Source organism: Macrobrachium nipponense, chromosome 46, assembly GCF_015104395.2.
Source record: "Macrobrachium nipponense isolate FS-2020 chromosome 46, ASM1510439v2, whole genome shotgun sequence".
Classification (NCBI taxonomy): Eukaryota; Metazoa; Arthropoda; class Malacostraca; order Decapoda; family Palaemonidae; genus Macrobrachium; species Macrobrachium nipponense.
The window spans coordinates 35,785,346-35,797,478 of record NC_061106.1 but is presented as its reverse complement, the minus strand read 5'-3'; the positions used below and the strand labels follow the sequence as shown (position 1 = coordinate 35,797,478).

The following is a 12,133-nucleotide window of genomic DNA, read 5'->3' as shown; positions in this document are numbered from 1 at the left end:
TTATTGAAGTGTGTCTTTTTGTTTTATATTTTCATTTGCATTCACAATTTAATTGACTTAGTTATTTTCATTGCTTTATCATTGCACATTTAATTAAATTTAACACTTGTGAATTAATTTGCATTTACTTAGAATTCTTTTCAAGTTTTATTGTTGTTTAGCACTTGTGAATTAATTTCAAATTTTCAGTTATTGCCTAACACTTTTGAATTTTGATTGAGTTAATTTTCTTGAATTTTGTGATAAATTAATTTTGATTTAATTTTACTTAATTTGATTCAAGAATTAATTAAACTTTATACTTTGGTTTTTCAAGTAACAGTAATTTTCCCTGATATTGTGAATTTCACTTATAAATTTTGAATTTAATAATATATTTTTTGTATTTAAAATTTTTATAAGTGTTTCTTTATCTTACACCAGTATAAGTATATATGATTATGACTATATTTATGATAGGTAGAGACATAGAGTGGTAATTGATTTGCTTTCCTTCAATTTAATTGAAGTGACTTAGAACCAGGGAAGTACTTAGACTTCTGAAATCAGGGAAATACTTAAGACTTTTAAAGTTGTTGAAGGAGTGAGTGATGCCCTTTGATTAATTTAATTACTTACAAGACCTTACCCACACCTGTTTTGATGAACTTAGTCTGATTTTCTGCAATACTGGTAAGTGTTAAGGGATCACTGTTGCCTTTAGAGTATCAGGTCGTTAAACATGTTATGAGGTGTTTCAGGTGTCTGGCTTTTGTGAGGTAACATTAAATGAATGGTAAGTGTAGTAACCAGATACTTGGCACTTCGTAACAATATATATATATTATATATATATATATATATATATATATCTATATATATATATAGATAATATATATATATATATATATATATATATAATTACCAACAGAAGAACTGCTAATCTGTCCAAAAAAGGCGACTCCAATTAATATGGGAGACCAATTGGGTGCCAATATGAGGGTAAATATACTGCGGGTAGCGATCGCGGAAATGTCTGACCTGGGAGCGGCGTCATGCCGGCTCCCTTGCTCATTACCAAATATAAACATATATATAATGATCATCACTACCCTAAACCATGAATACTATTAGTGCAGTACTCAACTTGGATGCAGCAGTTTCCTGACATTCACCATCTTCTAAATCAAGGGAAATTCGCACGAAAACACAGCGAAAGATACAACACGTGTAAGCGTTACCAGTGCTATCGAAGGAAATGATAAACAAGACGCTAGTTGTAGCAGTAGCGGGCAGTAGATAGCCTGTGGAACGGCTCTCCTCTGTAGACGAGTGGGAATATTGAGAAAGGAAAAGACTAAATGGCAGGGGACCTCTCTGATAGTGGTCTCACACGCCCCAGTTTCCATACCGACACCCTTAAATAAGGGTGAGCGAGCCAGGAAACTCTGGCATAACCATATAGCTTTTTTCTCTTGTATATTTAGCAATATTTATACCTTAGAAATGAGTGCTATAGGAACTATTTCACGGAGCGACACAGGTTAGGCCCAGAAATACAGTGTTGGCCCCAATACTAATTAACTAACAGAGGTGCCATCAACCAGTTATCAGCGCCAAAATCAGGCTATTGGCGCTGATAAGTGCCAAAAATCAACCGTGGGCAAACCCCACCTCACTTGGACCTTCGGTATGTCTTCTCCCAGGTGCATTGATTGGGGAGAAGGAGAGTGACCTTTGTCTAAGAGCGCCAATGGGATGAGAAGCCACCTCCTCCACTAACACATCACTTGACACTTTGCCATCAGACACTTTATCACAAGAAACTCAATTTTATCCATAAGGACATGAAGAGATGCCCCTATCTCAATCACTGTACTTACAACTAAATTAATCTTCTTATCAAACTTAGAATTAATCTTGACTCAAGACAGGCAATGGCATCAGGGTCAGAAGCAAGGGAGCTGAGCACAGGAGTATTGTGGAGGAATAGAAGGAGGACTGAGGATAGGAGAGAGACAATGTCCAAGGGTAGAACAAGGAAGAGCCAGACAGAGTCTGTCCTTTAGGCTAGGAGAAGAATCTTTACTCAAAAAGAGGGCCTACTTACAGCGCAAGTGGCCACCTTCCTGACCTCATTCTTCTCAAGTTTATTATGATGAGACTCGAGCACCTTCCATCTGCTATCATCCCAATCCTTGCATTCAGAACACTTAACCTCCCTCGAACATACCTGTCCCCTACACTCGAACATATGTCCCCCTACACTTAGTGCACATGGTATGTGCATCGTAGCAAAGCTTAGTCTAGTCTAGTCTAGTCATATGGTCCTTGCTACGATAGTGAAGAATGAAAGTACTAGAATCAGACACACCAAGCTGGAAAAGGAAAATAAGCTAATTGTAAAAACAAACCTAAATAGAACAACCAGCAAATCAGGAAACCAGGAGGGCAGAGATCGACAGTTGTCGGTTGTGCTGGCATAAAATAGAATGTCACTGTACGGCTCCTGTTGCTTCCATGTACCTGTTGCTGTGGACGGGGCCTGTCACCCACCCCCTGTTGGCAACAGTCGCATTACCATGAATACTGAATTTAGGATGCCGTTTGAGTATTATTGTTAGTTTAGTAATTACCTGGTAAGTTACTTGTATGAAATGTTAATTTCCAAAGTGGATATCTTTGATACTTCAAAAACTAATCCAGAAAAACTAGCTTAAGAGCATAAGGGTAGACTACTTAATTTGAGTTTAGATGAAAATAATAAATACAGCATTTGAACAAACTAATTTTCAACATTTGCCTACCACTGATCAAAAACAAATTTATACAAGATTGTTTAAATTATAAGATACTGAAACATCTCCTGTACCTGTACTGATAAGCGAGATTCTCGGTGACCAAAGAGCAACCCAGGCTGGGTAGGAAGACTAGTGACACCTTTACTTTTCTTTTTTCTGGTCCCTTTCCTCACTTCAGCTGGATGCTCCTAAAAAGTAACAAAATGTTTAAGCAGATTATATCAAGAGCTTCCACAGAAAATAATGGAGTATACATACATACATATATGGTATATACATATATATCACAGTGGACACCCATATTCGCTTTCTCCGGATTCGCGGACTCACACATTCGCGGATTTCTCTCGGGAACGTTTCCCTGCATTATTCCCGGAAAATTTGCACATTTCGCGGTATTTTTCTGAGAAATATCCACAATTCCTGGGTTTTTTTTATTCAATTTCATCATAAAATGCACTTTTTGTGATAAAACTATTAAAAAAAACCAAGTATAAAAACATTTTTACTGGGTTTTTCTTTTTTCTTAAGTTTTAACTAACAAAATAGGCTGTTTTCAGCATTTTTATAGGGGTTCCAAACATTCGCGGGTTCTAACTATTCACGGGGGGGGGGATACACATCCCCAGTGAATACGGGGGACCACTGCATGTATGTGTGTATGTATGTATGTATGTATGTGTATATATATATATATATATATATATATATATATATATATATATATATATATATACAGTATATATATATATATATATATATATTATATATATATATATATATATATATATATATATATATATATATATATATATATATATATATTAATATATATACAATGTGTGTGGTGTGTACATATATATAAAACTGTTGATACCTTAATTTTTGAATGTTCATACATAGACTGAGTCCAGACAGGATTTACTTAGATAGTATTTCAATTCAGAAATGGAATTATTCCAGCATATATAACAACTATAATACATAAGGTTACATACTTTATAATTGTTACTTACATTCTTTGTGGCACACATTCAGAATAAGCATACACAATGAACTAAGCAATAGGTCATAAAAATATTGAATAAGATAATTTACATAATACTTTCTTGATAGTAAGGCAGTCCCCGGGGTTACGACAGGTTCAGCTTAACGACATTCCGAGGTTAAGGCGCTTTTTCAATTATATTTATCAGAAATTTATTTCCAGGGTTACGACGCATATTACAGGGTTACGACACCTACAAAGCTGATCTGGCAAATGAAATATGACACCAAAAATGCAAAATAATCATATTTGAAGGTTTTTTTATGTAAAAATGCCATAAGAATGCAGTTTACATAGTTTTCAATGCACCCCAAGCATTAAAAGTAATTTTTTGGTTTTCTTAGGGTCTTTGATGATGTTCTGGCTTACGACATGTCCAAGAACGGAAGCCCCGTCGTAACCCGGGGACTGCCTGTATATATGTATATCAAGTGTCAGATATCGCCTGTGGTCTTGCTAATATACTGTATGTGAAACTGATAATTGAACGTACTTGATGATATCTTCATCTGTATTACTAAGCAGATGTAGAAATATTTTGTTATATAACAACCATTACTCATAATTATGCCATTTTGTGATCAATGAAATCCCCAACACTTTAGTTCATGAACAAAATAAAGCCAAAAAATAAAATATTCAGCCAGTAGCCTTGTACACGCATACACAAAGCCCTGAATCTCCAATAGTTAAATGCCTTACTCAGTATATGTTGGAACACTGTCATTCAGGTAAAATCCCCAGAATTATTAACTTCATTATTAGTACTTCATTTTTGTAGTATTCTGTGCAATGTCTTTATCTTTGCTGACAATATTTTTTAAATTAATTATTGTATTAATAAATACTTTTGTATCATGTATACATTTTTGCATGTATATTCATTTTGTCATCATTCGCTAGACAAAGTAAAAATTTAGTGGCAGACAAACTCAGTTATCAGGGTCAAGTGATAGGGACAAAATGGTCCCTACACCCAGACGTCAGGAGAGATTGTTCATTCTTTGGGGTGATGACCAGTGGTAGACCTTTTTGCAACCCGGCACAAAGGAAGTTGCTGACATTTGCTCATCATCCCAAACCGTTGGGCTGCAGCAGAGGACGCCTTTCAGCACCCATGGGACAATCCTGACCTGTATGCTTTTCCTTCGTTTTGTCTTATTCGTCAGTGATTAAAATGGTAATGATCACCATGGATCTCACAATGACCCTGGTGGCTCCCAAATGCTTGCCATGGCCAAGTTGGTGCAACAGACCTGCTAGCTCCTGCTATTTTAGGCACAGAGAGAAATTCCTCCATGGCACACCCTCTTTGCCATCCCCACAGTAGAGGTTCCACAAGTTTGTAGTCACTATCCCTTCATGATTGGAGACTATCTAGTGTCTCCTGTGAGTGAGAGACTTTTCTCAACGAATGATGTCAGGAGATATCTGGATATCTTTGGAAATCCTCTACAGATGTCTATCAAGGGAAATGGGCCATCTTCTGTGGTTGATGCCATGGAAGGGGTTTCTCACTGGTCGGACTACTGTTCAGCAGGTAGCAGACTTTCTCATCTTCCTATGTCTAGAAAAGCATCTATCTCAGCAATTAAGGACTACAGAGCTGCCCTGGGCCTTGTCCTGTGCCTAAAAGACATAGATCTCTTTTTCCTTATGGGAGATCTCCATGTTCATGAGAAGCTTATAAAAGTCTTGCCCTCCCAGGAAACTTAGGTCCCCTGAGTGGGATGACTCTCATCCTTCGAAGCCTGACTCCATGCACCTTACAAGCCTTTATGAGAGTCATCAAAGAGAGATCTGACCCTCAAGACTGTATTCTGTTTTCCCCTGGCATCGGCAAAGAGAGTAGGCGAATCCATCCCAGTCTTTCTTATAATGTTAAGCACTTGAGGGGAAGGGATCTGTTTCATTCGAATTTATCCTGGAATTCGTAGAGAAGACTCAGATCCCATCAGTCCCTGACATCAGATTCGAGTCCTTCTCAATCCCCTCCCTAGAAGACTTTGTAAGCAACGAACGCCAGAAGAGATGCTACTTTGTCCAGTTAGTGCTGCAGTGCTACCTGAAAAGGGCTCTGCACCTCAGGCCCTAGGTGACTTGAGTATGTTTCCAACCACCCAGAGCTCACAAAGTTAGGGACATTGTCCCCATCCCTCACATTCAGGAAAATCAGTCAATACTAGTACATTTGGTGCTGAGAGCAGGCGTGTGGTTGTGTCAGATAAAGATCACCTCCTTTTACCTGAAGGACATTGCCTATATGTCCTAGAACAATTTTTCCTTTGGTCCTGTGGTGGCTGCTTAAGTTGTGTAGCTCGTCTAGTTCCCCTAGTGGGACAGGTACCGTATGGTCTAAGGTGTACAGCAGAAGTGAAAGTCTGTGCGCGTGTGTGTGTCCTCCCTCCTTTTCCTTTCCCATACCAGTTTTTTTACAGCGGGCAGAGGATATGTTTTCAAACCGTCATGTGCTGGATGGACACAGCTGCAGGTGAGTGATCAGCCTTTCTATTTTTCTACTGTTATGATCTAATAGAAGCCAATTCCTCGCCCTCTCTCTAGCAAAGGGAGAGAAGGCTTGGCAATACAACGAACCCACTGCTTATCTTAGCTTTATTGTCTCCGAAATACTACTGTTCTTTCAAGCTTTCTTTGATTGCCAATAAAACTAACCCTATAATAGTACTTAGAAGGTCCATGAACCACTCCTTCTGAGGCTAGAACGGAGCCACCAGGGTCACTGAAGAATGGTGTGTCATGAACTTGTTCAAAACTTCCCTGACTATGCTGAATGACAGGAAGGCTTACAGGTCTAAAATTGTCCATTCCTGAAGCATGGCATCTGTAGCCCATGCCAGAGGGTTCAGGACGGGAGAGCAAAACAGCAGGAGGCGATGGTTCTTCGATGTCGCAAAGAGATCTATCGAAGGTTTTCTCCATAATTTTCACAGGTCAGTTGCATACCTGCGAGTCATTCTGTAAGATCTGTTTGCAACAAGAGCTTGTCCACCTGGACATTCAGCTTGCCCTGAATGAACCTTGTAATTAATATGGTCGTTCTTTTTTGCCCACAAGAGGAGGTCCCTCATTGCCTCATAGAGGGAGGAGTGAGTGCCCCCTTGATTCCTTATGTACCTTGATTCCCTATGTAAGACAGAGAGCAGTGGTATTGTCTGAATGAACCACTACTGTCTTGTTGAACATTTCTCTTGCGAAGGATTGAAGACCCAGGTGAATTCCCTACAATTCTCTCACGATGATATGAGGATCCCTTCTCTGGTGGAGACCAATCCAGAAACTGCTTTGCCTTCCAGTATGCTCCCCAACCCACATCCAAAATGTCTAAGTACAATGCTAGGCTGGGGCTCAGTGGAGAGATTTGCCTTCTAAAAGCATTCTTTCTGAAAGCCACTATTGCAGATCCTTGATTTCCGGGGTAATGGGAAAGATGAATGAGTCTGGATGTGTCTTCCTGTTCCAGCTTGCTTTCTTGAAACATTGCAGTACCCTTTCATGTGTTAGTCTTCCCAGACTGACAACTTCTTGATGGATGGGAGAGTTCCTAGAAGACGGGATGAGAGGCGGAGGAATCAGTGGACTGTTTGGAAGTACAATGAATTCTTCTGGGGGGATGGAAAAGCTTGAAAAGTCTGAGTCTATCGTCATCCCCAAATAGAGAATCACTTGAGACAGCACAAATTTGAGATTTCTTAATGTTGATGAATAAGCCCAGTTCCTGGGCTAGAAGGGCCTTCCATAGGTCCTCCATGCCAAAGGGACAAGAATGCCTGTGAAAAATTGCAGAGCTCAACACAGAAATGCTTTGACCTGAAACACAAACCTGAGATACTTCTGGAGTCCCGATGTACTGAAATATGGAAGGATGCGTCCTGCATTTCAATCGTCACCATCCAGTTGCCATGGCAGATGTAAGACAGGACTGATTGGCTCATTTCCATAGGTTTTTCTAAAAGTAGAAATTCAGGGCACTTACATCAAGGACTGGTCTCCAACCCCCGGAAGTCTTGGGAACCACAAAAAGTTGGAGAAGAGACAATACCTCCTCTGCAAGGGCAAAAAACCTCTCTGAGCCCACCAAGTAGGTTGTCAATACAATGGGCGATGACACTAAGGGAGAATTCTCCATAAGTGGAATGGAGTAGCCCCCTTTTAGGCTAGAGAGACTCTTTTGCTTTATACCCATGGCTTCCCATTTCTCCTAAAAATGGAAAAGCCTGACTCCTAAAGGTACACAGAGGATATGACTTTTCATTTACAAGTAGCAGCTTTCTTGACTGGAGGGATCATGCAGATATTTGGAGCGAGGTCTGGACTGAAACATTGCTCTACTGCATAGAAAGGGCTGCTGTTGAAGAGTTGAAGAGGGAAGACATTCATGAAACTGAAGGAGAATGGATCCTTAAAGCACCTGGATGATTGAACTAGAAGATCTTGTGATGTTTTTTTTGCAGAGCTAAAGCTGCCTCCTGGACTGTGGATTACGGGAACAGATGAGGGCAATCTAAGAGGCGAAAAAAAGGAGCACAGATTTCTGAGATGGTGTAATGCCCTTGGAAGTGAAAGAACGACCAAAGATTTCTCTTCTTCAACACCCCTGCAGAGAAACATTGGGAAACCAATTCTAGGGAGCCATAACAAATGGCTTTATCTGCGCAGGATAAAACCCCTAGCCAGTCTGCAGACAAATCTTCTGTGAGGGCCAGCGGCCCTATAGTCCAGTCCAAAAAGCTAAGAACTTCAAAAACTTAAAATGCCCTTAATAAAATGGTCAGTTCAGTGGCTGAGAACATAATTTTGGCCAATGTGAAGGCCGTATATCAGGACAAATCAATTAGACAAGAAGAATCCCCCCGTGGAGGAGGCTGCAACTCCCAGGGGAAGGAGCTTCTCTGGTAGCCTAAGATTGGTACCTATTGCTCGAAAGATGTGGATGGAGGAGGAGTGCAGGACTGCCTTGCCTGCTCTCTTCTGTCCGAGAGCCAAACATCCATCTCTCAAGGCTTTCTTGGAAGATGAGGACTGGACCATCTTGGGAAGCCTGTTACTTTTCTATAAGCTGGTTCCTCATATAAAAGGCAGAGGCAGAAGCTGGAGGAGCAGGAGAGGAAAAACACTTGGAAAGGCCAGCAAAACTAGCTGAGGAGATTGGCTTAAAGTAGTATGGATGAGTTTTCCCACGAATAATTTACAGATAGGTTCCACAGAAAATTCCACAAATTGCTGAGACTGCAAATTGTGAGCCCGCAAACCCCAAGGGGGCCCAGGAGAGGTTTTACTGTATCAGTAAATTTTTTTTTTTAAATCTAGATTAACGGTATAAACAATAAATCCTTTTTACATAGTATTACATGTAATATGTGTTGTTGTAATTCTTTCACACAAAAATGTACGGAAACAGTGCCTGCATGACATTAAGTTCAGGTCTTCTGAAATAAAAAAAAATATGGATTAATAAAAATTTACTCTTTTCAGTAGCAAGCCATCAACTGTCTTTATAACTCACAGACATTCAACTTTTTGTCTAAAAAAGACAAAAGAGCAGCAGCAGTACTGTACATGTTCCACCTGAATCCTAAGGTAACTACCTCACTTCTTGCATAGCCTGAAATATTAGCTGTCAAGTCAATAGGGTTCATATTGAAAAAATCAATCTGGTTATATTAAAAATTTGATGTTTCAATATGACCCATCACACAATTAAGGATTCACATTTGGAAGAGAGTTCCAAGCTGTTAATGCCACCAGAATGCTTTGTGCAATGCAGGATCATGGAAAGATTATGGGTACTAAGACAGGTAAGGGATCCAAGTCTCATTTTTCTGTGAGATGTCAATAAAGAGGAGGAATCCTACATCAGAGCAAAATAAGACACTTGTGATGTTTAGGAGTGAACTGGCTCAGGAGATGATACTCTCCACATATGTTATATAGTTGCTAGTGCTACCTCTAAAATTCTACATTTCTAAAGATGCCATAAATGAGAGAATGAAAAAATACTGTAAGTTCTCCCCCGAAAGTACAAAAGCTGTCCCTTGATGTTACTACCCATTCCCACAATATATTACCACAAATCCATCCATTGTGTTTTTATTTATTACTACAATGAAAATAGCAAATATCCTGGAATTCCAGATTCCAGTAATTAAATTTGCCACTGACATTAAGGTTACATTGTAAAATCTCATTGCTGTAGTCTCAAAGAACAAGATATCAGTGGCTGCATTAAATCCTGGCAGAGATGAGAACAGGCAACCTTCAACCAAGACACATAGCAGTTATCTGGCATAACAAGAACATCTACTGGCTTAGCAACTGGACCAGTCCAAGAAGCATAATTTATACTTTCATCACTTGACCAAGATCTCATCTCTAGAGGGGGCATTTGTTGACCACTACAAAAGCTCCCATCATCTGTCAAAAAGTGGAGACTGAAAATTTCAATGCAGATGATCCAAAAACTTCAGCAGCAGCATTCAATGGCATGTCTCACCTTTTATATCCTCCTCTTGCAGAAAAGCATTAACTAGGCAGGCAACAAATTCCATTATATATATCTTGCAGAATGACAGTTAGTGAGAAGACCATCTACAACATCCACTACACAATAGATGTGGTCCATGTCTCACAAAGGTGATTGAAGAAGCCAAAAATACTTCTGGCACCTGACAGGACACAGCCTCAATAACAAACAAAAGACAGTGCTCATGCACATAACACTTCAGTAAACACAGGTGCGAATGCTAGGAGATGGAAACCTGGCTGGAATAATGGGCCTTGCATTATCAATAAAAAAAAAGGAAGTTGTTGAAGAGGGACAGCACACCTTCAAAAACTATCCCTAAAGTGGCTGGCTAAGCCTGCAGAAATTCTGCTCAGCTATTTCTAGTGTAGCAGACACAAAAATGTTGAGGATTACCTGTTGTTAACTTAAAGATCCAAGTGGCACATAAATAGCACTACTCCTAGTCTCCTGTCTATTAGACAAAAGGCTGTAGTGTCTGGGACAACTGAAAGCACCTGTAAATAGGTGCTGAGTTCATGATGAAGCAACTCTAGTTTAAAGATCAACTCCAAATTTTCTCATCCAAATTTGTCATCCATTAGTAACATGTATCATGATTGCCTGTGCAACCTGAAACAACATTAACATATAATTTGAAATTCTAGATTCACTATATCACATCATAATTCAATGTAAATATGAACTATCACTCACAGTACCTAAAGATTTGTTGAATGATGCTCTTGATTGTCCTCTATTTGTTTCAGACATTGCTTGTCATTTACTATTTCAAGTTTTCAAAAGGTCATAATCACATGAAAGACATCATAGATAAACCAGAAAACAAGAAGTTAGTAGCACAGCTCATATCTTTACTACTGCTGCTTTCGAGATTTTGCAACATTTTTGACAGATGCAAAAAAAAAAAAAAAAAAACTTAATCTTCATCCAACTTAATTTTTTTTACTTTTTGCGGGGGAATGTTATAATGTAATGATAGCTATAAGAAATAATAGTAGATAGGGTAGCGTAAAAACTGAGTGAATAATCAAAGTACAGTGAAAATAACGAGAAAAAGAGAAAAGAGAGAATTGGGTTTCGCACCAAACTTACTCAGCTTCATTCGATAATGGAGCTCTGCCTCCGGGAGGAGGTATTAACATGTTAAATTATTGAATCCACCTGGAAAAGGAGGAATTAACATGTTAACCCCACCTAAAAGGGGATGGGGACAAGATAAGGAAACACCACTCCACAAATCAAGAATCCAGTTGGGCGGAGAACCAAGATCTACACCCACTAAGGAGGTGGTGCCAAATTCGAACCGAGGGTGGCTCAAGTTGAGATTGACAGAAGAAGTCAGAGAGGACTGGCAGCCGTCATTGGGTACAGAAGCAGAAATATTGTCATAGTCCAACAATAGATTTATAAGTGTTGTAGTTCTACTTGGAACTCTAATTCTTTGCATAAGTAAAGAAAGAAACTCTGCCATTCATCTCATTCAAACTTCTCCTGAGAGACTAAGCCTTAACCTAGTAAGATTACTAATCCAGAACTAACATTAAGAAGAAGCATAAAGTTAAAAAACCAGACTGCAGAACACATTATCAAGAAGAAGAAGCAGGTAAGCAATCACATAACTCGAACACTCTACCTTACGAAAACACACCACATAAAAATTGGTGCACCACTTAACAATAAAACTCATGCAGAAAACTTACTTCAAACTTTAATCTATTGTTTTGAAAAAATACAGATACCTCTGTATCCTCAAGAGGAGCG

At 39.1% G+C, this 12,133-nt stretch overlaps 1 protein-coding gene and 1 long non-coding RNA gene across 2 annotated transcripts in view; one reads left to right on the top strand and one right to left on the bottom strand.

Moving 5' to 3' along the window:
- LOC135214608 (uncharacterized) overlaps positions 1-9,265 on the bottom strand; it is a 29,525-nt gene extending 20,260 nt beyond the window's left edge. The window contains exons 1-2 of the long non-coding RNA XR_010314438.1: positions 9,198-9,265; positions 2,852-2,968 (exon numbers count right to left, since the gene is read on the bottom strand). This is a non-coding gene — a long non-coding RNA (uncharacterized LOC135214608). The remainder of the gene's footprint in view (positions 1-2,851; positions 2,969-9,197) is intronic.
- The window catches only part of LOC135214904 (zinc finger protein 235-like), a 118,972-nt gene that overhangs the window by 97,523 nt on the left and 9,316 nt on the right, over positions 1-12,133 (top strand). The gene's annotated exons all lie outside the window — the stretch shown is intronic.